The sequence below is a fragment of the Canis lupus genome, chromosome 1 (assembly GCF_011100685.1).
Source record: "Canis lupus familiaris isolate Mischka breed German Shepherd chromosome 1, alternate assembly UU_Cfam_GSD_1.0, whole genome shotgun sequence".
NCBI classification, from domain to species: Eukaryota; Metazoa; Chordata; class Mammalia; order Carnivora; family Canidae; genus Canis; species Canis lupus.
In genome coordinates, this window is record NC_049222.1 from 45,290,556 (window position 1) to 45,315,154 (window position 24,599).

At 41.3% G+C, this 24,599-nt stretch overlaps 1 pseudogene; it reads right to left on the reverse strand.

Moving 5' to 3' along the window:
- Positions 1-6,953: 6,953 nt before the first annotated feature.
- Positions 6,954-24,228, reverse strand: LOC106559105 (annotated as a pseudogene).
- Positions 24,229-24,599: the final 371 nt, after the last annotated feature.

Sequence of the window (24,599 nt, forward strand, 5' to 3'; positions counted from 1 at the left end):
TCTAAAACCTACTTTGTCATTGGTGACATCATCACCTAGTTTACTCTGTAGGAGCCTGCTGATGCCAAGGCCTCTACCAGGTACTTCGCTACCAGTGCCCTTCACCTGTGAGCACTCGAGCACAGATTCCCTCCCATCTGCAGAGAAGGATCTGGGTGAAAAAACCCTAGAACTAGGTTTTGACCTGGTGATTCCAGAGTGCTTGTTTTTTGGACAGGACCATGCCACTACATGCAGCTTCTTGGTTCTTGATAAAGTATTGTTGCCACATTAATAGGAGGTAAGTCAACCGATTGAAGAACAGAAGTGACTTCTATCTACATTTGGTTTTTGAGAATTTTTTTTTTTTTTAAGATTTTATTTCTTCATGAGAGACAGGCAGAGACATAGGCAGAGGAAGAAGCAGGCTCCCTGTGGGAAGCTCGATGTGGGACTCGATCCCAGGACCCCAGCATCACAACCTGATCCAAAGGCAGATGCTCAACCACTGAGCCACCCAAGCATCCTGCTTTCTGAGAATCTTAAACAGTCTAGAATAACTAATTTTCTAACTGTAAAGTTCAAGTACCAACATTTGAACCAGAGGTTATGAGAGCTAACAGAAATGAAACATGATGTAATTTTTTTTAATCTTATAGAATTTGCAGGCCACAAATTTCCTGGAAGACATTGTGCATTTTTTTCTGAGGATGTCATAACAACTGGGTTTAGGAATTGTCTTTTGGTGGACAAGTGATCCTTGATTATTTTAATATTTTTGCTTTATAGGAAAAGAAGGTCCTATTCCTAAATTGTTGTTATATTTAGGTCTTCAAGGGTGGATCTTGTGAGTTTGCTATTATAGTAGGCTGAAACCTATATATAGGGACACTCAAATGTGGTGTAAATCCATGCCTTTAAAAAAAGAAAGCAATTACTGTGTTTGAAAGCCAAGCTATAAAAAGTAAGTGAAATCATAGGAGAGCCAACATGGGATTTCATTTTACTAAGCAAATGGCCCTGACTTTCTTTATGCTTTCATGTCCTGCTGTGGCAGAGTGGGAAATGCAGAGGTTTCAAAATGAGGATTGTAGACATTTACAGGTCTCAACACTTGTCATTCATGGATTAAGAGACAGATCTGAAAGAATGAAGTGCTCACTCAACTTATACTTTGTCATTTTAGTTATCTAGCATCCCACAGAACCTGTATTTTTTAAAAAGAATTTTATTTAACGTGTACTCATGCCTATCATATTTTTTCATAAAAGTTAAAATTAATTTACTTGAAAATATGTGTCTTTGACCATTGAAGGTAGACTAGTACCTGCCAGTTTTGCCAATCTTATTCAGAAACCTACTTTCAGGGATATCTGGGTGGCTCAGTCGGTTAAGCATCTGCCTTCGGCTTGGGTCATGATCCCAGGGTCTTGGGATTGAGTCCCACATCAGGCTCCCTGCTCAGTGGAGAGTCTACTTCTCCCTCTGCCGCTTAGCTTGCTCATGCTTGCTTTCTCAAATAAGTGAATAAAATATTTAAAAAAAATAATTTTCAGTACGTATACACAAATGTTGTTGAGTACCTTTCCTCCCCTCCTGCCTCTTGCCACCAGTTCCCTCATTACCAAAGACCAGAGGAAAACATTTGGAGCCTTCTGGAAAGTTCTTGGGTCTTTTGGTATTGAGTGGCTGGATGCAAGCATCTTCCTAGAGTTCTGAGAACTTAGAACATTGAATGTTAATTGGTCATATATATGTCTCCATAATCCTGTTTCAGAAATGCAGTAGGCTTCTTTAACCATTCTTTCTTGCTCAGAGGTGCCCTTCAGCCCTGCTGGAGCTCTGGTAATGATAGGTTGGGTTTCTCTGTGGAAACCCAAAACAGCTTATATCCAAGCATTTTTGCTTTGTCTTCTGGAAGTGCTACATGGCTTTGGCTAGATACTAGATAAAAAAGGCCTTCTAATGAGAGGAATATTTAAGACCCAAGTAAGCTGTCACATCATGAGATGCTAATCAGTATTTCCCTTAGGGACATGCTCAGAATTTCACATGATAAAAATCTTTATTTACTCCTCAGCAAATACAAATGATCTTGGCATCATTTCTGATGTGCTTTCCCTAAGTTCTTCCCAAGGTTCTCATTAAGAATCATCCTTTTGCAATAGGAATTGAGAATTTCTCACCTCCCCCCACCCCATTACCATGGGGGTAGAACGTTTTAATGCTAAGCAATTACTTTCCCTTGTAAAATTCACTGTGGGTGCTCATCATGTTCTGAAGGGAATAGACCATTACAGAACACCGAGTGGGGATTGGAAATGTTTTTGTAACAAAGAGGCTGTACGCTAGAGGTGGATATATTCAAGCAGAGGCTGGCAAGCTGAGGGGCTGACTCATCCATGACTCACATGAGAGCCTGTGTGGCCCCTTGGCCCTGGTGCCAGCCTCTGGAAGTAGAGAGGTGGTGTCTCAGCTCTCCCATGAGAACTTGGAAGTTGAAGTATCTGACTCTGAGTCTGGCTTGGTTCAAGGGTGGGCTCACCCTTTGTTAGGGACTTGGTGAGAAGCTCTAAGAAGTTCATACACACTTTTTGGCTTTGGCAGGCCTGTGTGATTTAGGAGAGACCATTGTACTGCTGGTTTTACACACTGTGAAACCCTGTGACAGAGCAGTGGTTTGGGAAGAAAAGAACTTGATTAGACATCAGTTGCTGCAGTACTGATCTTTCCTCTACTCATTTGGAATGCGACCTTTATCATATTCTAAATCTCCATGAAAGTTGTGTCTCTGGACTTCGAATATTTCTGTTCAGTAGCAAACTATTAAAATTACTCTTACAGAATATTTTGCTATCTGATGGGGCAAATACTGTTAATTTTTTCCTCAAACTACTTCCTTTAGGCTTCTCTAAAAAGTTACTCTTCCAGATGAACTTTAGAATCAGCCTATCACATGGTTCTAAAAACCTATTTGGGATTGCACTGACCGGGGTAGCAGTTTAAGGAGAATTGGCTTGTTTGTTTGAATCTTCCTACCAAGGAATGCAGAAAATGTCTCAGAATTTTTTAGTTCTTTTTATGCCTTTTATATTTTTAAAATATAAATATTATGTATTTTTTTCTTTCTAGTTTGAAGTAATTTTTGCAGGTGATATATGAGTTTTTTCCCCTCAATTTTTAAGTGGCTATCACTAATATATATAGGAGCTTACTCATTTTGTGTATTTATTATACTGTCCCCTTCCTGAACTTACTTGCTTAATAATTCCAACAGAGTTTTAGTTGACTAAACAAATTAAAAAATTAAAAAAAAATTGATTTTCTAAGTTGATATCTTGTCCGTTAAAGAAGGAACAATATGGGGATCCCTGGGTGGCACAGCGGTTTGGCGCCTGCCTTTGGCCCAGGGCGCGATCCTGGAGACCCGGGATCGAGTCCCACGTCGGGCTCCCGGTGCATGGAGCCTGCTTCTCCCTCTGCCTGTGTCTCTGCGCCTCTCTCTCTCTCTGTGACTATCATAAATTAAAAAAAAAAAAAAAAAAAGGAAGAACAATACTCTTTCCTCATTTCTTTCTTCCTTTCCTTTCCTTTTCCTTTCCTTTCCTCTCCTTTCCTTTCCTTTGTCTTTGTCTTTGTCTTTTTTCTTAAGATTTTATTTATTTATCCATGAGAGATATAGAAAGAGAGGCAGAGATGTACGTAGGCAGAGGGGGAGAAGCAGGCTCCATGCAGGGAGCCCGATGTGGGACTTGATCCAAGGACCCCAGGATCACACCCTGAGCCCAAGGCAGACGCTCAACCATTGAGCCACCCCAGTGCCCCTTTCCTCACTTCTTGATTGTTGCATTAGAGTTACTGAAACGGTAAGCTTTCCAGCTTTCTCTGTACTTAGAACTATGTGAAACAAGGATTTGCTATTCTTTGAAAGTTTCATAGTTTATTACCCATAGAAGCAACGTGGGCTTGAAATGATTTCCATATTACTTTATGATAACTTTCTAAAATTGGAGAGCTTGAGATGCAGGAAGCATGGCAGTCTGGCAGCTGGAGGGATGAACGGTCAAACATGGAAAGTGAGGCAGGGAAGATGGCTGGAGGACACAGGAATAAGAGGTGAGTGACATCCTCCCACCGCCCCTGGTGCAAGACCTTTCTTGAGTATCATTGTTTCTTGTAAAAGGGAAAACAGTTTATCCCTCAGCTATTTCCTGGCCAGGTTGTGCTAAATCGTATGGGATTTGGCTCAGAAAACAAGGGAAGTGGTTTAGGGTGTTAAGGTTAAAACTGAACATAACTCCTTTTGGTAAACTCGGTTTTGAAAGTCTTGGGATGGCTGCTTCTGTTTTGTTACCGTGACCTGGAGAGGTTGACTTTGGCAAGCAGTGCTAATTAAGGATGTGACTGTGGCTAGCTGTAAGAAGGAATTAGCTGACCATCCTTGCCTTCGTTCTACTTCTAAGTCACGTTCACCCCACTGCTGAGGGGCCGTCTGCTCAGGTGTTGGGTACCCTTGTGGGGAGTGTCTGCTTGTCCCTCCAGTGGTGGGGGAAGACTGTGTTTGCTGATTTCCCTCACTTAGGTGGAGTAAATCTTGGAAGAAAGCTATTTTTCTATAAGGGCGGGCATTAGATTTTTGGATTTTGTTGTTCACTATAAAATTTTTTTTGGTAAGTGCCCTGCCTTCAGTTTATGGCTTAACGAGGGAGATTCTGTAGTTCTAGATAATGAGATTATACCTTTCGTTTTAGAGAGTTTACTGTGTTTGGATTGAGGTATCTTCTGCCTCTTGTTGGAAAGCCTGGGGAATAATAGGTGAGGCAGTTTCTTACATAGTAATGGTGCCCAGGAGCCATTATTGGGTACTAATTTATAATTTTATATAAGTCAGTTTGATATCAGGATTTGCTCAAAGATGGATATACTTTTTAAATAACACCTTTAGGGCATCTGAGTGACTCAGTGGTTGAGCTTTTGCCTTTGGCTCAGGTCGTGATCCTGGGGTCCTGGGATTGAGTCCTGCATGGGACTCCCCACAGGGAGCCTGCTTCTCCCTCTGCCTGTGTCTCTGCCTCTTCCTCTGTGTCTCTCATGAATAAATAAATGAAATCTTAGAAAAATTTAAAATTTGAGAATGCAGTAGTGGTTTTGGTAGAATGAGTTCCCGTGAGGTTCTTTGTCCTCCCTGACTTGATATTTCTTTGTTACATATGGCTAAGAATTTTCGTGAAATGCCACACAGTTGTTATTCATAGGATGGATGCCTTCTAGCTTATTCAACCCTTTGACAGTGTGCCCAAAATCCCAATATGAAAATGCACTTTTATAAATACTCCTGCCTGCTAATTAAATTAGCTAATTAAAGGTGTGACTTAATTGTCCTGTCAATTTTTTAAAAAAATATTTATTTTGAGAGAGAGTGCTAGCATGTGCACAGAGTAGAGCTGAAGCAGGGCTTGATCCCATGACCCTGCGATCATGAGCCGAACTGAAATCAAGAGTGGGATGGTCAACTCATTGAGCCATTAAGGCGCCCCCTGTCCATTGGTTTTTTAAAAGGCTAAATACATATGCATGTGTTACGTATATATTAGAATCAGTCAAGTCAAATCCATGTGAGCCTTTGTAAATGATTCAGGTGCTGTTGCTGATATTTTATTCATTTTTTAAAAATGTAAGCTCTATGCCCAGTGTGAGGCTTGAATTTGTGACCCAAGATCAAGAATCACATGCTCTACAAACAAAGCCGACCAGGTGCCCCTATTGCTGATATTTTAAATATTTTTTTCTATTTTATAGTTTTTCTCCAGCTTATTTTTTTTTATTAGTTTTCTCAGATCACTAGTTTTTTGTTTTTGAAATTGAAGAGGTCGTTCATCTGGATATCTGTGACTTTCTTTTAAAACTGAACCAACTACAGAGCCTGTATTTTAAGTAAAAGAAACTAAATATATCAGATTTGTGTCATAGACTTAAAGATTAAAATATAACATTACTAATTTCAGTGATCTTACTCATTTTTCTCACTTTTAGGTGGAATTGAGAGTAAAGAAAGTTTCTGGGGATTAATATCATGTTGTATCTTTGATTTGAGGGATCTATAAAAAGTTACTTAAATTCCTACTTGGAAGATGTGTATAGTGAAACCAGGGGCAATTAATTGAGGTAGAGAATTCACTGCTCCTATAAATACTAGAGAAGATAGAAGAACCTCTGAAGATGTAAAATATACCTTATAGTATATAGAAGATCCGTAAGTGGAAAAATAAGTAATTCACTGAGAGAGCTTGCACTAATGAGAGAAGGGAAATGTTTAGGTTGAACAGTTCAAGCCATTTTGCCAAAATGTTTTCCTCTCTGTTTTGATGTGTCTTGTCCTTGTATATACACATGTCTTAAGCCTGTGTGAGCCTGTTGTTCTGTGAACAGGAATCACAGTTTGGAAAGATGACACGGTGACCCTTTCCCCACCACCCATCATCAGTTTGGAAAGATGACGGTGACTCTTTCCCCACCACCCACTCATCATGTGTACATGGAATAGACCACTCAGGTTTAATTTTGAAGAATACAGATACTGATAGCAATCTGTGTCCTGTGTATTATTAATCATTAAATCCCTGTCCACACACAAGAAAAATTAAATAGAGAATTGAGGCATCTGCCAAAGTAATTCAGAGAGAATTCTCTGAGGGCAATTAGGAATTGTTTTCTTCAAATTTCTCTCTCACTCTGTACCTCTTGAGGACATTGGAGACTTTTTGTTGGGGGTGTACAGTATACTTTATTGATAGTACATGATAAGGTAGGGCTTTCCAAGCCCTTTCCCTTCTTGAGGGGGTCTGGGATGGAATCTTTTGTGGAGGTCAGGTGATTCTTAGTGTGTTGGGGGATGAATTGGGGCAGGGACTCCCCAGCAGCTGAGGGCTTCTCTTTTCCTCTTGTTCTCAGTGGGGCTGGTCATCCAGGAGCTCTTATTCCTTGGAGGCCATGTGGACCACAAGGTCCACCACCTGGTTGCTGTAGCCAAACTCATTGTCATACCAGAAAATGAGCTTGACAAAGTGGTCACTTTGGGCAATGCCAACCCCAGCATCAAAGGTAGAATAGTGGGTATTACTGTTAAAGTTACAGGAGACAACTTGATCCCCAGTGTAGCCCAGGATGCTCTTAAAGGAGCCCCCCCAGTGCTTGCTTCACTACCTTCTTGATACTGTATTTGGCAGCTTTTTCCCAGAGGCAGATCAGATCCATGATTGAGGTGTTGGGAGTGGGGACACTGAAGGCCATATCAGTGAGCTTCCCATTAAGCTTAGGGTGGCCTTGTCTATAGTCTTGGTGGTGCCAGCAGAAGCAAGGATGATGTTTTGGGTAGCCCCTTGGCCATGATGCCACAGCTTCCCAGAGGGCTGTCCACAGTCTTCTGGGTGGTAGTGATGGCATGGACTGTGGTCATGGGTCCCCCACACTGTGCCAAAGTTGTCATAGATGACCTTGGCCAGAGGGGCCAAGCTCTTGGTGGTGCTGGAGGCTTTGCTGACGATATTTTTTTTTTTTTTAGATTTTATTTATTTATTCATGAGAGAGAGAGAGAGAGAGAGAGAGAGAGAGAGAAGCAGAGACACAGAGGGAGAAGCAGGCTCTGTGCAGGGAGCCTGACGTGGGACTTGATCCCTGGTCTCCAGGATCATACCCTGGGCTGATGGTGGTGCTAAACCACTAAGCCACCGGGGCTGCTCTTTACAGACAATCTTGATAGAGTTGTCATACTTCTTATGGTTCATGCCCATCACAAACATGGGACATTAGCAGAAGGGACAGGGATGATGACCCTCTTGGCTTCTCCTTTCAAAGCCCCAGTCCTCTCCCTGGTAGTGAAGCCCTCATTGGACGCCACAACATAGTGCCAGCATCACCCCATTTGATGTTGGTGGGATCTCTCTTCTGGAAGATGGAGATGGGCTTTCCATTGATGACAAGTTTCTTCTTCTCAGGCTTGACTGTGCTGTTGAATTTGCTGTGGGTGGAATCATGCTGGAACATGTAGACAATGTTGTTCAGGTCAATGAAGGGGTCATTGATGGCAACAGTATCCACTTTGCCAGAGTTAAAAGTGGCCCAGTACAGCCAAATCCATTTATTCCCATCTTCACCGTTGTGTCTTGGGGATGCGGCTGGCACTGCACCAGAAGATGCAGCTATCTGTCAAATGGGAAGGAGCAGGTGCAGAGAGCCAGGAGACTTTTTTTTTTTTTTTTTTTTTTTTAACATTTGTGTTGTATATAGACTAAAATAATTTGGTCTAATACTTTCTCTCTTTACACACAAAATAACTATGTGTTAAGTTATTGTAGTTTGAGATTGAAATGCTCATTTGTATTTCCTCTCTATATTGGCCATGATGGTGCCTTGCATGTGTGAGTGCTACATTGTACATTAAACACATCTGGTCAAACTGGTTTTGATTTTCCTTGTTCCTAGGTCTTATGATTCCCTTCCTGGTTGTTGGGAATAGGATAATACAGCTGGGTCCCATTTTGAGTATGCGTGTATTCATTGCCGCAGTGATATCCTCAGGACCTCTGCAGCCCAGACCTAAGTCCTGTTGGAAGGAAGCCCAGAGAGACCAAATTTTGTGTTGTTACCACTGGGCCACTTCTTTGGTCTTTTAGGAGCCATGGTTAAGTTCTATATCTTTTTTTTTTTTTTTTTTTTAAAGATTTTTATTTTATTTATTCATGAGAGACCTAGAGAGAGAGGCAGAGACACAGGCAGAGAGAGAAGCAGGCTCCAGGCTCCATGCAGGGAGCCTGAAACAGGACTCGATCCTGAGACCCCAGGATCACACCCTGGGCCGAATGCAGATGCTAAACCACTGAGCCAACCAGGTGTCCCTCTTTTTTTTTAATTTTAATTTTAATTTTTAAGGAGGCTCCATACTCAGCACGGAGCCCAACACTAGGCTTGAACTCTTGAGAGCAAGACCCAAGCTGAGATCAAGAGTTGGGTGCTTAACCATCTGAGCTATGCAGGCTTCCCTAAATTTTATACTCTTAATTCCTGGAGGGCAGTTGACCCTCTTTTCTGGGCATCAATGAAAAAGATAATGTTGCTCAAAAGCATAAGGCTGTATTTTATCTGTGGTCTGTAATATCAGTGGCTTAAAAATATCTTTTATTTTATGATATTCCTGCATCTTGTAATTGGTATAGCCCTTTGGTTCTGAAGCAAAGCAAGTGTTTCAGGTTTAAAGATAACAAAAAAGCTTAAGAATAGAAATATTTAGCTTCTTTAAAAAACAACTGTGCCAGATATGAATTAGAAAAATAAATTTCGTCCAAGAGATTGTTCTCATGTACATCTTTCTCAGAGCAACTCTGTTTCCTTGAACATTTCTGTCTCTTTTCTCTTCCTTGAAGCATCTGCTACCATTGGCTTCTGGCCTAGCCCCTTTCTCTTGGCTTTCTTCTTTCTTTGGTTGTCATTCCTTTCCTGTTGCCCTTTGGATTCTCCATCTTCTTCCCACTGTTCTAAGATGACATTCTCCTTAGGGGACCATCCCGGGCCCTCTTTATCCTTTTGGGATAATCACGTTTTTACCCCTGCCTTCAACTACCATTTATACATCTCCATTTCTGTCCAGTTAATACACCTCTAGTTGGGAACTCTCTTGTGGGTCCATTGTTGTTAGCTTCTAATTGGATATCTTCATTGGGATGTTTGCTATGTTCCTGTAACTGAGTGAATAAAAAAAAATGAAAGAAGCCTTTTTATCACTTGCTTCTTCATGGAGCTTCTGCCTCAGAGCATGTGATAGTCTGTGAGTCTGATATTTGAATCCTGGCTAGGTTAGCTAACCAATCTTTCCTGCCTTATCACATTGGCTAGCACCTCCAAGACAATGTTGGCTTATCTTAGGTAGAAATTATTCAGTCTTCACCAGGAAGTATAATGTTAGCTGTAAATGTTTTTGTAGATGCTCTTTACTATGAAGATTTAATAAAGTTTAAAAGCATCTTCATTAGCAAATTATAAATATTTTTAATGTTTAGAGGACCCCTAATCCACCTTAAATAAATTTTTAAAAATTGCTTATTTAGTTTTACTATTTTTAAAAAAATATTTATTCATGAGAGAGACAGAGAGAGAGAGGGGCAGAGACACAGGCAGAAGGAGAAGCAGGCTTTTTGCAGGAACCTGATGTGGGTCTTGATCTTGGATTACGACCTGAGCCGAAGGCAGCTGCCCAACCGCTGAGCCACCCAGACATCCCTATTTAATTTATTTTAAAATTTATTTTTAAAGCAAGAGAGAGAGTGCGAGGGCAAGTGAGGAGAGGGGCAAAGAGAGCTTGAGAGAATCTCAAGCAGATGCCATGCTGAGCACGGAGCACCATGTGGGGCTTGATCTCATAACCCTGAGATCATGACCTGAGCCGAAATCAAGAGTCAAATGCTCCACCAATTGAGCCAGCCAGGCATTCCTACCTTAAATCAATTTAGGGAAATATAAAATTGTATTTCAATGAAACAGGGTCAAAGAAGCATTCACAACTAAAGAGAAAAAAGTATAGAGATATGGTTTGGAGGAAATGAGCCTATTATTTTGTCTAATGATGGTTGGTGCTAATTTTTCATTTACTGGATGGATGTGTAAGTGGTAAATTTAATTTTGCTAGCTTTTTATTTTTGTACATTAAACCTATTTTCCTGTGTTTAAATCAGGAGACTCAATAATTTTGGAGTTTTGCAAATACCATGTTATTCATCTCTGTGTGTGTGTGTGTCTGTGTGGGTGTGTATGAGAGAGAGAGAGAGAGGATCATCCTTACTGGAACTGTAAAGTCTAAGCAATTTGGGATCAAATTTAGTTCCTTTTTTCCCAAAATTAAGAAAATTAAACCTAATGTAGTCTCAAAGAATGCTTCTGGAAAAGCGTGGAAGTTCTTTTTCTTATCAGAATCATACATTAAAACATTATGAATCTTGTTAATACAAATGACTATTAGTGGACTGTGATTACTTCTGGGACAGGGCCTTACATACAGTCCTTGCCTAAATGAAGTAAGACTCTTGGAAGGCTATGATGGTGCCAAGATTTTTTTTTTTTAGTATGAAAATTAATTTTTCTCTATTTTTCATTTTTATTAGAGAACGAGTGGTGGAAGGGACAGGGAGAGAGGGATAGAAAGAGAATCTCCAACAGATTCCATGTGAAGCCTGGAGCCTGATGTGGGGCTTGATCTCATGACCCTGAGATCATGACCTGAGCTGAAACCAAGAGTCAGTCACTCAACTGACTAAGCCACATAGGTGCTCTGAAAATTTTTCTTCCTTTCTTCCTTCCTTGAAGGGAAGGAAGGAAGGAACGGAAGGGAAGGAAGGAAGTGAAGGGAAGTACGGGAAGAAGGGAAAGGACGGGGTGAAGGAAAAGGGGGGAAGAAGTGACGGCATGGAAGTGAACGGTACTGCAGTGAGGCAGTTGATATTGAATTTAAGGAAGTAAGAAGGGAAGGATGGAGGGGGAAGACTTTAATGCAGTAAAGGAGGTCATCCTTCCTTCCTCCTTCCTTCCTTCCTTCCTTCCTTCCTTCCTTCCTTCCTTCCTTCCTTCCTTCTCTTTCTCTCTTTCTCTCTTTCTTTCTTTCTTTCTTTCTTTCTTTCTTTCTTTCTTTCTTTCTTTCTTTCTTTCTCTTTCTTCTTTCTTTCTCTTTCTTCTTTCTTTCTTTCTTTTTCTTTTTTTTTTTTTAGATTTATTTATATAAGCAATGTCTATACCCTACATTGGGTTCAAACTCCCAACCCTGAGATCAAGAGTTGCCTGCTTTTCTGACTGAGCCAGCCCGGTGCCCCAGTATGAAAATTTCTGTAGAATTTTTACTTCTAGGATTGGCACTTATATTCAGTGCTTCATTAACAGTAGTTGATGCACTTTTTGGTAAGTCTATCTGGGCAGGTTGAAGAAAGAAAAAATAACTGTATATCCAGTGTGCATAATTTAGGTCTTTTAGGTGGAAAATTAAAGCAGATGATTGATTAGAATTTTGACGATGCTCTAACACATAGTAGGCACTCAGCAAACATTTGTTGACAACTGTTGAATGAAAAAGAGAGATGGGAAATGTATTGAAATATGTTTTTTTACTCCTTTTTTTTTCCCGTGAAAAGTGAGTTGACCTCAAGGTCCCCATTAGCTCTAAAATTCTTAACAGTTCAGAAATGTAAAATTATTAGTTATTAGATTCAGGGCTGGGTTCTGAGAAATTTGCCTTTTTCCTTAGGCAAGCCTCTCTATAAGTCTATTTCTCTTCACCTAATTGTTATTTCAGAAAAACTCAGAGTTTTTCTGTCTTGTTAACAAACTTTCTTCCAAGCTGCCTGACAATCTGGGGTAGTGTACCGGGAGGAGCATTATCTTTGGAATTCGATTTGATTCAAATCTTTTCTCCACGAACTCCTTATTGTATGTATGCTCTTTTGCAAATTTTCCAAGCCTCAGCCTTCTCATCTGTAAAATGGGGGCAATAAAATCTCCACCTCAAATTTAGTTGTGAGCCTGAAATACTAGGAATAGCTTGGCACTGCACCTGGCACATGTTAGATTCTAAGTAAACTGTGCCATTTTTTCCCACTTAGTCTGATAGTTCTGCAATTACCTTTCAAATGATTAAGATTCTCAAATCTTTCTGTTTATTGTCCTGAAAAAATAACAGAAAAACACCTCACTCCTATTACCCACAGCTAAATGATCTTTTGCCCTGATATTGTAGATCAGCATGAGTAGTTTTCACTGTGTTCTTCAGGGTTTGTTTCTGGGCCCTTACTTTTTTGTCTCCATTGCTGTTCTGCAGCTTTATCTGAAGCTGTGGTTGGCTGGGTCTTTGTTCTCGCTCCTGCTTTTGTACTATCTAGCCAACCATGAGGAGTTCTTTGTTTCTCCATCTTCACTGTTAAGAAATAAAGAGGCAATCTTTTTCTCCTGCCATAGGAGAAAGTAGAGCTTAATTTGGAGAGTTTTCTCCTTTGAGATTTGCTAAGTAAGGAGTAATTAAAAAAGAAAAAACTTAAAAAAGAATCTTTTTACTGAAGTATAAAGAGCACAGATCACGTTGGGAGCTTGGTGAATTTTCCCAACGTGAAGCAGACCCCTGTGATAAGGATCATAGTAAATTTGAGGGAAGTCTCTGAGTCCTCCAGGCTTGATTAAGCCTTCTTGCCCTTGTCATCCTTCGGATTACCCACCTGTTGTGAGAGGCATTGCTGCTCCCTGGTGCCCTCTGACCTACCATCTGCTAGCTGGTTTTGTGTGGACTGGGTTTCACGTGCCCTCCCTCTATTTTCTCTGAGATGGGAAGCCTTGGGTTAAAGAGACTGACACTTTGTTCTTGGTGCCACCTGTATTCGAGGAGGTGTCATGACATATTTCCACTTTCCCTCAACCGGTCTCCCCCTGTGGCAGCTGGAGATGGGATGCAAAATGCTGAGTAAGAGTGACCTTTTTCCTTTGCTTTTTCTTGTCTGTTCCACAAAACATTGAAGACCATGACTAAGACTGTGCTGATTTAAGAAGGTAGTGTGAAGAAAACTACTATGTTTATGATTAAAAAACTAAACTTAGACTTTTAAAAATGAGTGTGAGTGTGATGACTACTGGTGGAAGGGTGTATGATCTAAAGAGCAGAGTTCCCATGGAAATGGACTCCAGGCAGAGGGGTTTAGGCTTCATTGTGACTTCCTGTGGGAGAGGGCTCTGGAATATTGGAATATATGGGCTGAGATTTTTTTATTGATCTCCTGGGTAGTTGGGGTGGTGTGTTTACAGTAGCTGCAGTCAGAGTTTGGAGTTGACCTTCCTTTAATTATAATTCTTTCATTATTATGTAGTTTCCTAAATGTGATGAGAGATACCAGTTTTTTTTTTTTTCCACTGCCATTCATTTAATGGGAAGAGATGGATTATATGACATTCTGATAGAAATTAGAGGGTTTTTTTTTTTTAAAGATTTTATTTATTTATTCATGAGAGACATGGAAAGAAAGGTAGAGACATAGGCAGATGGAGAAGCAGGCTCCCTGTGGGGAACCTGATGCAGGACTCGATCCCAGGACCCTGGGATCACGCCCTAAGCCAAAGGCAGACGCTCGACCACTGAGCCACCCAAGTGTCCCCAAATTAGAGATTTCTGAGAAGTGCTAATGCTATACTTTTTCAGACCAAAGGCATGAATTCACATCCCAGCTCCACTACTTACTAGTTGTGGGATCACAAATAAGGGAATGTTGGGAGGATATAGGAGGTAATGTATACAAAGGGCTTTATAAATTGTGTGATGTCATGTAACATAGCGAGCTGTTATACTTCCGGTGGCATTTCTCCCTGTATGTTGAGCTCACTTCTTCTCTACCTTCTCTTACTTTCAGACCTCCTTGTCTCAGTTACTTGGGGCCATTTGGTAGAAATGCCTTGTTTGTGTTCTGCTATTTGTTCTGGTTTTCAGTGCTGTGTTTCTCGATGGGTGATGCTGGTTGAGATGAACGGGGATCCCTGAGAGGTGGGGAGGTATTGCATTATTTGAAAGTAAGGAAGCTTTTTGAGAAACTAGGTTTTCTAAAACCTAGAAAGCTAGAGGCAAAAGACAAAACTGGGAAACATAAACAGGGTTAGGCCAGGTGTGGTGGGGGCATGGGGCAAGGCAGTGGGTTGGGCTGATTGCCATGGCGCTTCTTCACCAAATAGCATCCTGACCTCCTTAGAAAGGGGAAAGATGCTGCCAACCTCTTGCTATCTGTGTGGCCAGAGCCCTGCCTCAGGACAGGACATCAGCCTGCTTGTCTCTGTCACGAGGGTAACTGGCTTTTGGAGTGGACGGCTGACTCGAACCCCTGTGACCTCCATTATGCTTCCTCCTCTGAATTGTGAGTGGTGGTGTGGGCCTGAGATCCCACCTTGGCTGCTGTCTTCAGAAGGTCTGACCCTGGTGCTGCTGGGCCTCCTTTGGCAGTTCATCCCAGGGCGGTATCAGTCATTGGGATCTTTGCCTTGATCTTTGCCAAGAAAAAGTTGCTTCTGCTTTGGTAGCTTATCAGATGTGTTTTCAGTGATCTTATCTCATTTGTATCTTAAAATGTTCCTTATAATAGAATCCTATTTTGTTGTTATTGTTGGCTTTAACAACAGGAATTTATTTTCTTTCCATTCTGGAGGCTAGAAGCCGAAGATGAAGATGCTAGGAGGTTTGGTCTTATCGGAGGCCACTGTCCTTGGCTTGCAGACAGTCCCCTTCCTGCTACCTCTTCACATTTTCATCCTGCCATACTGGCACAGCCCCCCATGTCTCCTTGTGTGTCTTAATCTTTCTTCCTCTTGTTTTTAAAATTTGAATCAAATTTTATTAAATTCAGTTCAAGGTTTTATAACGTTCACACAACAAAAATTTGGTTCTGTATTGTAAGGAGTATTTCAGCCTAAAATGGAAATTTAGAAACTGAAAGAAGTATAAGCACTCTGTCTTCATCATTAAGATGATTTTTAAAAGGGTAACTGTATTAGTTATATTGTTGTGTAATAAATCACCCCAACATTTGGAGGCTTAAGGCAACAGTTACATGTCACAGCCTCTGTGGGTCAGGAGTCTGGGCCCAGCATCACTGGGAGCCCATGACTCAGCGTGTGTCATGAGGCTGTTGTCATCCTGGAGTTCACTGGGAGAGAGGACCTGCTTCCGAGCTCACTCCCATGGTTGCTGCCAATTAGAGTCTCACTTTATTTTAATTAATTAATTAATGATTTTATTTATTTGAGAGAGACAGAGATAGTGAGAGACAGCATGAGTGGGGAGGAGAGGGAGAAGCGGACTCCCCACTGAGCAGGGAATCCTGATGCAGGTCTCCATCCCAGGACCTTGGGATTGTGACCTGAGCTGAAGGCAGATGCTTTAACCAACTGAGCCACACAGACGCCCCTAGAATCTTACTTTAAATGATGTAGGTAATCTGTCTAGATCTGTTAGAAATCTTGATATAAACTGGGTAATTTATCATTTTATATAAATCTGCAGTTTGATACTAGGATTTGCTCAAAGATTAAATAATACCTTTATTGAGGTAGATGAAATGCTTAAAAATATTATTTTAATTCTGATCTTATTGAAGCTAATGAGAAGGAAAAACTTTGCAGCCACTCATGTGATTATATAGCCTTCGATTATAACATAGCATTGTCTTTTTTTTTTTTTTTTTTTTTTTAAGATTTATTTGTTTATTCATGAGAGACAGAGAGAGAGGCAGAGACACAGGCAGAGGGAGAAGCAGGCTCCATGCAGGGAGCCCAATGCGGGACTCGATCCTGGGACTTCAGGATCATCAAGCCCTGGGCCGAAGGCAGGCGCCAAACCATTGAGCCACCCAGGGATCCCTAACATAGCATTGTCTTAACTGAATACATTCTTATGTCTTAACTTTATTCCTAAGGATTTTATATTTGTTATGTGAAATATTTGAAAAAAATATTTGAAAAAATCCTTCCTCTATCTAGAATTTTTCTGATAGAGGATTCTGAAACCACTCCTTTGGAGAGCTGTTTGTTGCCAGTTGAGTGGAGCAAGATGTTTTTCTTCTTTTTTCTCAGGCATTTACTATGGGTGTCTCAACCTGTTCACCTCGCAAAGGCCCTGTCTCTTAATAACATGCCATGGCGGGGGGTAGGGTGGGGTTGAGATTTCAACATATCAAGTTGGAGAGCCACCAACATTCAGTCCATAACATTTTCCCTGGCCCTGCCCGAATTCATGTCCTTCTCAAATACAAAACCCATTCATTCATCTGGATAGCCTCAGAAGTCTGAAGTCCTTCAGCATCAACTTTCAAAGTCCAAAGTCTCATTTAAGTATCATCTAAATGAGCTGTGAGTGAAACATATGGTACCATTTGTCCTGAAGCAAACTCTTCTCCAGTTGTGAATCTGGGAAACCAGACCAGTTCCAGCCTGCATATCCAACACTTTGTTAGAGGTTTCTTCAGGTAAGTATCTAGGTTCATCACTCCAAAGTTCAACCTTCCACAAAACAATGGATCACCAATGCAAGGCAGTCAGCTTCTTTGTCACTTTGCAGCAAAGATTGCCCTTCCTCTAGTTTGCAGTAATGTTCTCATTTCCATCTGAAACCTCATCAGAGTGACTGTTACCACCACCAGAGTGTATTTCTGCACACATTGAGCTCATGATTACCTAAGTATTCTCCAAGAAAATGGAAGCTTTCTGTCTTTGATCCTTCCAGGCTGATTATAACAAAATACCACAGATTGAGTAGCTCATAAAAAAACAGAAATGTATTTCTCACAGTTCTGGAGGCTGGACATCCAAGATTAGGGTGCCTGCATGGTCAGGGGAGGGCTTTCCTCCAGGGGGCTAGGTTCTTGTATCTTCGCTTAGCACAAGAGCCTCGTGAACTCTCTGTGCCATCTTCTGTAAGGGTACTAATCTCATGCATAAGGGCTCGTGATCTAATCACCTTCCAAAAATCCCACCTACTGTTACCATCACTTGGCAGATTGGGGTTTCAGCATATGAATTTGGGGGGAGGGGACACAAACATTGAGACCACATCCCTTTCTGTATTTCTCTTAAGTTAGTCCTCACTAGAATCATCCTTACTGATCCTTACATGGTAGAGTGAGATAGCATGCACCACCAGACTCTTCCAGGGTCTACCATTACCCAGTTCCAAAGCCACTTCCACAGGGTTAGGTATTTGTTACAGCAGCACCCTTTTTCTTGGTACCAATTTCTGTCTTAGTCTGTTTAGCCTGCTATAACAAAAATACTGTAAATTTTTTGGTTACAATCATTAAATTTTTTGTATGATTTATAATCTTGTTAAACTCTTTGTTTAAGCATGGTACAAACCTTTTTTTCATATTTCCGGAGCCTGGGAATTCCAAGATCAAAGCACCAGCAGATTCTGGGAGGGCCTGCTTCCTGGTTCATAGGCAACTGTCTCACATGGCAGGAGGGGAAAGGGAACTCTCTGGAGCCTCTTTTATAAGAGCACTAATCCCATGCATGAGGTCTCCACTCTCCTAACCTATTCACCTATCCAAATACCACCTCCTAATGCTATCACATTAAGGGTCAAATTTCAACATACGAATGGGGGTGGGGTGGTGGTGGAAACGCAAACATTCAGTCCATAAAAGATGGTCGTAAAAGGCCTTTGAGTTCTACTTTTTACCCCAAAGTGTTGCTGTTTGCTTAGCACACACATTCCTGGGCTTTGTACTCATGTACTAGATGCACTAGGACAGCAGAATGTAATGGCTGAGAACTTGGGCTCCCTAAATTCCACAGTGCTGGTGTGAATTTCAGCTCTTCAGTTCCCCATCTCGGTGATTTGTAGCAAAGTGCTTTAGCTATTTCGAATCTCAGGTTTTCTCATCCTTAAATAGGGGCTACTAATTGTGTTCATAGCATTATTGTGAGAATTTAATGGGACCATGTATGTAAAGCATCAAGTATAATGCTTGGAACCCAATGAAATTCCAGTATGTGTTACTTCTTGTCATAGTTACAGAACCAAAGACCTGTTCTTTAAGAATAGAGTCAAACCCAATTATTGTTTATAAACAAAGTCAGTTTCTGCTTCTCCAATTCTAGATATTTCTCCCTATCTTGCAGCATATTTACTATAAGTGGATTCATGCTGGAATGGGCTAGTAATTATGGGGAGTCTAAAATATTGAGCAAGAGACTTATGTCCTCCTAAGCAAAGGACTAGAAAATGTACAAATGGCCGATAAGCATTTAAGAAGATGCTTAGTATCACTAATCAAAACCATAATGAAATACCACTTCACACTCACTAGAATGGCCATTACCAGAAAGTCTCCCCAGAACAAAAAACCAGAAAATAATAAATGTTGGCAAAGATATGGAGAAATTGGGACCTTTCTGCACTGTTGGTTGGATTGTAAAATGGTACAGACACTATGGAAAGCATTATGGTGGTTTCTAAAAAAATGAAGAATAGAACAAACCACATAATCCAACAATTCCACTTCTGGGTATATACTCAAAAAAAATTGAAAGCAGGGGTTCAAACAGGTATTTGTAGCTTATTCAGAAAATGGCATTATTCACAATGGTCAAAATGTGGAAGCAATGCAAGTGCCCACAGACAGATGAATGGATAAATGAAATGTGGTAAACAAAGTGTATGTACAGACAATGGTATATTTTTCAGCCTTAAAAAGGAAGGAAATTTTTCTTTAATCAAAAAAATTTTAAGGATTTTATTTATGCGAGAGATTGAAAAAGAGCACATTGAAAAAGAGTGGGGCAGGGGTGGGGAGAGGAGGGCAAAGGAAGAAAGAGAAGCAGACTCCCCATGGAGTATGGATGCTGGGGTGGGGGTGGGGCTTGATCCCAGGACCCTAAGATCATGATCTGAGCTGAAGGTAGCCGACTGAGCCCCCTTGGTGTCCCAGGAAGGAAATTCTGACAGTGCAACATGGATGAACCTTGAGGACCCCTGTTGAAATAAGCCAGTCACAAAACAGTGTATGATACCATTTTCACCACTTATATGAGATACTTAGAGCAGTCAGATTCATAGAGACAAAGTAAAGCCACAGTTGCCTGGGACTGGGGGAGGAGGGGAATAGGAGAGTTAATGTTTAACGGATGTGGAATTTCAGCTTTGTAAGGTGAAAATGTTCTGGAGATGGATGGTGTCGATGACTGTACATTTGTGTTAATGTTCTTAATGCTATTGAACTGTGCACTTAATGGTTAAAATGGCAAATTTTGTTACATATATTTTGCCATAATTTAAAAAATATATTTTTTAAAGAAAGCCATTTCCCTCTGTACACGGTTTTATGATGGGGAGTTAAATTAACACACACTGAGTTTTCAACTTAAGAGTAATGTTTTGGTCAGTTCTCCAAAAAAGTTCTGATTGCCAAAATTGGTTTTTAACCTCTGTAGCAATAATGAAGTGCCTCCCCAACCCCTCGCTCTACCCTGCCCCCAACCTGAGAAGTGAGAAAACTACTTGACATCTTGCCTGGGACAAAATCTTGATGGCCATGATGGCATCCTGAGGGTTGTGTTCCTTTCTTTTCCTCCCCTGACATTTCCAGAAGCTATTGGATGATGAGGTAAAGGATAGGAGAAGTGGAGTGTAGGCCCGGGGGGATTCGGATTTTGTTGGGCCTCAAGTGCATACAGTTGGGGTTCTCTTAAAAAAGAACACAAGAACACTCTTTTCCAAAACTTTTAATAGAACGCCTGTTGTGAACACACTTTGGGGCCCTTCCCAAGGCTCTGAGGGATCATCCCAGAAGCTTAAACTTTGTTTAGCTCAAGGTATCTTGTCTCTATTCCAAAATGAGAGGCAGAATAAAGTAGGAACTGCCTGTAGCAAACTTCTTACTTCCTCTGAGCTTTATTCTCAGAAGCAAAAAGATCTGGAAAAATGTGTTACACTCAAAGACTGACAGGTAGCTGGGATGCCCTTGGCATGGAAAATGCTTTATGTAGTTGAAACTCAGTCTAGTCCATGTTTAATTTAACCCTTTCTCCAAACTTCAGTTTGGCAGTCAATTTGTACTGTAATTTAGTATTGTGATGTGACCTTTGACCCAAACCAATTAATTTTGAATTTTTCGCCTGGAGTGTTGCATTATAAAATTGTAGCGGCATCTTCTGAGAAATTGTATAAAATTTCCATGATAATTATGACCTTGAGATATTCATGTGTCAAAGAAGATGCATCATCTTCCCTCCTTTGTCTGGCAATTACTTTCTTCTCCCACCCCTACCATTCATCTTCATATCTGTTTCCTTACTTAGAAAAATACTTCATCAATCAGAGATTAGAATAATCTCATTACCTATGGGAATTCCTCAGTGTCACTCAGGCCTTTGATGGAGATGTTAGGGAGCCTTTGTCATTGAAAGCATCACTTAGTGACCAGATGGACTCATTGGGAGCAACTTGCAGAATGTCAGGCAGGAAGATGCTTAATGAGGCGTGACACAAGCAGAGTTAAGCAATAGTGGAATTCTGGTTTTCTTGTTGCTTTGTTTTACCTCCAGCAGTAGCATAAATTCTTTTTTTTTTTTCATGAAAAATAGAGCTTTCAAAAATAATATATATTTACTTCCTATCATGAAAATGGAGGCCAAAATCAAAGAACAGATCACATTCTTTTTTTGTAGCAGAATTCATGATGAGGAGGGACCTCGGTATTTGTAATGCCTAATAGAGTCAGGGCAGCTGCTGTCAGACTTCTCAGCTCAGCCAAATCCCCTACTTTTAGATGTAGATTTCAGCCTCCAGATTGCCTATTGTTCAGCTGTCAGTTGGGCACTGGGGTATGTTTGCCAAACTCATTTTCACTTCTTGGACAAAAGTAGAATTTGGATCCTAAATTAAAGGTGAAAAACAAGGTCTCTAAACCAATTAAATGCTATTCTCACTCAAGTAGGGATTTTGTACTGTTTGGGGCCACTTGAATACTAGAAAATGATTGAAAAAAATTTACTTCTTTTTTTCTTCTCTCCAGAGATTTTGGGGAAACTTTATAAAACTTGTTTATGTTTGTGGTGAATTGAGATCTTCTCTACTTACTTTGACTCTGGAAAGATGAGATTAAAAGGAGTTCAAAATCTGTTCTTTTACATGTAGTAACCATTTCCATTGGATTGAACTTACTCAAATTATTTTTGGCTTGATTTGCGCTCCAAAGAAAAAGGGTGTGGTGGAAAAAAATGATACCGAGAATGAGTAAAACAAGGAGGAATTTTGTATTGTTCTGAATTTCTGGTCAGTGGAGGAAGAAAGACTTTTTTAAAAAAAAAATATCTTGCATGTTCATTTCAGAGCTTTGATTTGGTCAGTTAACTCTTTTCAAATGAGTGCCTTAAATTTCTAAACTTCATTACCAGTGAATACTTGGTATATAAACACTCTTTAGTTTTAAATTCTTAAACCACTTCAATTAAAATATGAACAATAAGATTTGTTTTAAAATGAACTTCTCCATACGTTTTCCTTCTTGGTCTGAGGTATTCATGTTGCTGATGTGATGTTAGTCCTAATTAGGTCAGTTTGGAAATTCTTATTTTTAGCACGAGAGGAAAATAAGTGGTGTGCTGCCACCAAGTTGCTCTCAAATAAATTAAGTCTCAGTTGAAACAGTTTTGTATTGGAATTCATTGGCAGATTGGCCAGGAGCCAGTGTTACAGCTTTATTCTACTTTTCCCTAGACTTTTTATCTACAGTGCTTATTCATTTGGGGAGGAAAGCCTTTCCTGGGGCCTCCCAGTGGGTGTGGGCTCCTGCCCCATCCTGTTTCAAGCGGCTGTCCTTCTAGGGCTTGGCACAGTTGGCATCTGGGACCCTCTTAGCTCCTGCCCCCTGGGCAGGTTTATACAGCAGAGTCCCACTGGTTAAGCCGTTCATCAGAGAACTTAAGATGTCACTGGTGTTTCTTAGTTCATTTATCCTTTTTGTTACCTAAATTACAGAATTGTAATAATTACATTTTGTGATCACCTACTAGGTGCCAGTTGCTGTATCCAGGTTCTTGCATAATTTTTTTTCAAGGAGGCTTTCTGCCCAGTGTGAGGCTTGAACTCAGGACCCTGAGATCAAGAGTGGCGTGCTCTACCAACGCAGCCAGCCAGCTGCCCCTCCTTGCATAATTTTGTTTCTGCCTTATTGTGGGGGGAAGCATCATCCTCTCCTTTATACACATCAGGAAAGCCAGATTCCAACAGGAGACTTAGAATCACGTGGATGGGAAGAGGTAGAAAGTGGATTTACATGCAGGTTCTGCTGACTGTTCTTCCCCATGCCCTTGGCTGCCTTCTATAGAGCCAGCGGGGCTTCTAGAACCTTCCTGTCCAGTGGTTTTCAGCACTGGGTACATGAGTCACCTGGGAAATTTAAGATGAAGATTTCCTTGGTTTCATCCCAGGCCTGTGAGTTTGAATTTCTGCGGGTGGGGCCCAGGCCTGCTACATTTCAGGAACTCTGGGGTGATTCTGCTATGCAGGGGGTCAGAGGAGGGAAGTGCATAATACTCCCTCCATTTTCAGGGAGTCTGAAGCCCAGCAACCTCTAGCAGGTCAGTGAGCTAGTTAGTTCAAGCTGGGACTTGACCCAAAATCTTTTGACAACCCTGCAGTCTCTTCCTATTCTCATTCCAAATCCTGATAATGGAGTCTGGCTGGGTACAGGAAACCTAGGACAAGCTCATTTCATCTTTGGTTTCCCAAGTACATGATGGGGCCAGGTTGCAGAGCCCCCTCTGGTGTGAGGGAGACCGTGGATGATGGTGCATTCCTCTAAGTGGGTGTTCTTCATTCATCCACCTGCAGCTTCCAGGCTCGTTGGGCCCTTTCAACTTGGTGGCTCAGGACTTGGGTCAGCTGGGGGAGACTTTTCTTCATGCTCTGAGTTTTTGCTCCCTCCCCTTACAGCTGCTGCTGAAACTCATCTTGCCTGGATGTTGGACCTCTGGATCTATTTTCCCTGGCTTTCAACTTTTTGTTCTGTAATGTTTCTCAATATTTTCTTTCTGCTTACAGCCTTGGTATTTAGCTTGGTTCATTTTATGTCTCAAATCCATTGAGGTTCTTTTCAGAAATTCTAAATTTATTTCTTTTCTCCTGTCCAGAGCTCTTTTTCTCTGATGACTTCTTTTCCATAGCAGCCTGGTCTTGCTTTATGGACACACTCTTATTTCAGATCCATCTGAAGATACTTATTAGGATTTTCTAAAAGTTTTCTTGGGTCCTACAAATTATGTTTTTTTCTGGGGCCAGTTCTGTTTGTTCATTATAGCCCTTTCATGTTCTGGTAAGTTTTCCAGACTTTTCCTCAGGTAAGTTGTGATCTTCCCTTGCTGATGAGTTTTGATGAATGAACTCCATTGATAAGTGGAGAAATTGGCTTTGATCATCTCTGCAGGTGTAGAGACAGCTTTCAAAATAGGCCCCTGTAAGTCGCAGGCAGACCCTGCTTACCCTGCTTCCCTCGTAATTGTCAAAGAAAGGAGGGAGGTGCCTGTACGTGCATCTTACCCCTTGCGGGGTTGAGGGGGGTGGCTACCTTTTCTGATGTGGAGGTTCCAAACTGCCTTTTACTCTTCCACATGTACACTGGGATTTCCCCCAGACACAGTACCCATTTTCTTGGTTTTAATCAGTGGGTTCAGCCCTCTGCTGTGGCTCTCAGCCATCGACGGTCTATTTTTGTGGGAAGGAAAAGGGGAAGGAGGCAGCAGGGGAGACCATGGAGAGCTCAGCCCTTCTGCATTCAGTTCTCTATTCCATCTGCCCTCCCCTCCCCCCCCTCCACCCGGTGCTCACTCCTGCCCCTTATCTCTGCGTCCTCCCCAGGACTCCCTGGAAGGATACCACTCACCTCTAGAAGTGTTTCCTGTTTCCAGTACTGCTGTTTGGCTGGCTTACGTGCTTTAAAAAGAATTTTCGCTACTGTCCTTCTGGCGCTGGCCTGGAGAGTTGGAAGGCCCACAGAGGACTGAGCGTGGGGCGGCTGCGCCCTTGCCCCTTGCAGGGCAGTACCCCCTCCCTGGCAGCCGCTGGCCCT